Source organism: Lactuca virosa, chromosome 7, assembly GCF_052849685.1.
Source record: "Lactuca virosa cultivar CGN04683 chromosome 7, Lactuca_virosa_CGN04683_v6, whole genome shotgun sequence".
In the NCBI taxonomy this organism is placed as follows: Eukaryota; Viridiplantae; Streptophyta; class Magnoliopsida; order Asterales; family Asteraceae; genus Lactuca; species Lactuca virosa.
This window is the reverse complement of record NC_136432.1, coordinates 200,403,125-200,405,888: the sequence shown is the minus strand read 5'-3', so window position 1 is coordinate 200,405,888 and position 2,764 is coordinate 200,403,125. Positions and strand designations below refer to the sequence as shown.

At 41.9% G+C, this 2,764-nt stretch overlaps 1 non-coding gene across 1 annotated transcript; it reads left to right on the top strand.

Moving 5' to 3' along the window:
- The first annotated feature begins 220 nt into the window (after nucleotides 1–220).
- LOC145128049 (small nucleolar RNA R71) lies at nucleotides 221–330 on the top strand. Its single transcript, XR_013716651.1, has one exon. It is a non-coding gene; the product is annotated as a small nucleolar RNA R71 (small nucleolar RNA).
- The last annotated feature ends 2,434 nt before the right edge of the window (nucleotides 331–2,764 follow it).

Below are 2,764 nucleotides of genomic sequence, written 5' to 3'. Positions count from 1 at the left end.
TCACCACTACTAAGCTCTCATTTCCTCCTTCTCCAATTCCTTTACCTTTTATAGTGTCTTCAAGAGGGTTGTGGTATTCTCTAGAATGTTTTGAAAATTCTTCTATTAATTCCTTGATTGTTGCGGGATTCTTTTTCATCATGTGTCCTTGAGAATCAAGAGTTGCCTTGTGGTCACGTTTACCCCATCATATAATATAGACACTTCTTCTTGCACATTAAGATCGTGTTGAGGGCAATTCCTCAACAATCCATTGTATCTATCCCAAGCTTTATATAAAGATTCGCCATCGTTTTGTTGGAAGTTTGCTATCTTATTCTTCTTGAGTTTAACTATATTTAAGGGAGGGTTGAATTTTTCTATGAAAGCATTATGAAGTCTGGTCCATGTTCTAATCGTTTTGGGTGCTAGTGACTTTAACCAAATTTTGGCATCTCCTATAAATGTCACCGGTAACATCCTTAGTGGTACCGCATGTAACACCCTGTTTCGAATCGTTTCCTAATTTGGAGTCGTGAACCGAAGATCTGTTATCATAAGGATTTGGGCCTTGGGGAATGAGAGATTTAGACCCCCTTCGATGTGGATAATGTAGATTAGGTGATCCGAGAGTTCGGTTTGTGTTTTGGAGCCCAAGGGTATAACCGTAAAGTGATGGTTCGGGGCTTTTATGAATGTTTGGATCGGGAAGTTTTAAGGCAAATGATATTTGATAAGAATGTAGAGCTTCTCAATACCTTTCTGTGGATATAAGGATCGTCAAAATCAGACTTAGATCGAAGAAGTTATGGCCTTCGGAAGTTTGGTGGTTTTGGAGCTAAGTCTAGTACGCTGGGTGTACACGGAGTACGTCGTGAGTACTAGGGTAAATGATCGTGCATGGATTTAGAGTAGGCTGGGCGTACCAGGAGTACGCAGGGTGTATTCCAATCAGGTGCAAACCCTAATTTAGGGTATTGAACCCTATTTAAAGGCCTTAACTTATGTCCAAACCCTATTATCTTCGGTCTCCATCAACCTTAACCCTAAAAATCGAAACCCTAGCCTTCTTTTGAGTAATATTAAGCCTTTTGAGTGATTTGGAGTGTTTTTGGTACACATTGAAGATGAAGGAACTCATTGGAGAAGTGTTGGTTAGCTTGAAACTTGTGGATCCAGACTTTGTGCATCTTGATCTATCTTCTGGAGGTATAAAGCTTCAAAATTTATGGTTCTTTAGTGTAGATCTAATTATGGGTTTTCATAAGCATGTTTTGGTCCCATGGCATGAGTTTATGAGTAGAAGTTACTCAAAAACCTTTAGACTTCATATCTTGCCATTTCAAAGCTTGTTAAGTGATAAAAATCAGATTTTTGGGGTTGAAGTTCACCCATGCATGAGTTGTTGGCCATTTCATGAAAGTAGAATGATAGATCTAGAATTTGGACCTCATGGAGCCATGATATGGCTTAAAGCTATCGACTTTATGGATTAAGACCTTAGCTAAAAGTAGATATGAGGTGTGGACATTAAGGTTTTAAGGGGTTAATCTGCTTTGGATGAGTTTTGGCACCCTGATGCGTACGTTGGGCGTATGTATGCGTACGCTCAACATAATGCATCAAAACCCCATCTGTAAGCTTCAACGGGTTGTACCTTATGCAACATCTTGCCGTACGCGGGGCGTACTCCTGGAAAGCTTATTATGGTACTTTTGGGCCTTGGGTCTTTTGGGGGTCGGGCCATGATATGTTGGGTCAGATTCGGGAAGGGTAAAATGGTCTTTTACCCATTGGAAGGATAAGATATGGATTGGACATCAGATTTTGAGAATTTTTCTTAATTATTGACTGGGGGTAATTTGGTTATGTCGGTGTGAGGATCCCAGTAGCAACAACTCATGTGTTCGGTTATCTCGAATTAAGGTGAGTCTCCTCACTGAGTCTAGCGGGTCGAAGGCACTAATGCCGACCCGTGATTTCTTATGATTAGGATGCTAGTTGTCTGTGTGACTCTAGCAACTGTGGTATGTGATATGTATACCGGGCGGGGCCTGATGAGTGTGTTGGGCGGGGTCCATCACATGTTACTGACAGATCTGTTCCGGGCGGGACCCAATGCCGGGCGGGACACGATGCTAGGCGGAGCCCGATGTCAGGCGGGGCCCGATGGTTGTAGGGCAAGACCCATTGTATGTATGGTATGTGGTATTTTGGGGAACTCTGTAACACCGTAGATTTTCAAATAAAATTTTCATTTAAAATCGCATAATTCTCATAACATATTTCACGAAAGTCTCATTTATTTAATTTACAAATCGCAACTCCAAAATTGTTTGATTCAATTCCAGGATCCTCAAAACATAACTCTTTCACTGGTGTGTACAAACAAGTTGGTGCCTTCCCGCGATCCTGAGAAACCTGAAACACATAACACATAAGACAGTAAGTACGAAGCTTAGTGAGTTCCCCAAAATACCACACACACAGCTCATTAGCCACTCGAGGCTATGTCACTGTAACACTGTAAGTACGAAGCTTAAGTCCTCCCATACAAACGGAATGACCCACTCAGGTCTAAGACATACGATGACACATAATACCCCTCAAAATGAAACCCATCTCTGAATCCGGAATCTCATTCGCCTACTCAATACACCACCAAATCCAAACTCAAACTCGAGAGTCTGGTCCGACACAGAATTGAAACCACTCGTCCCAATGGAGCACTCAACTCATGACCCATGACCCGCAACCCACGCGTACATCACTTCTCCAATTCCTT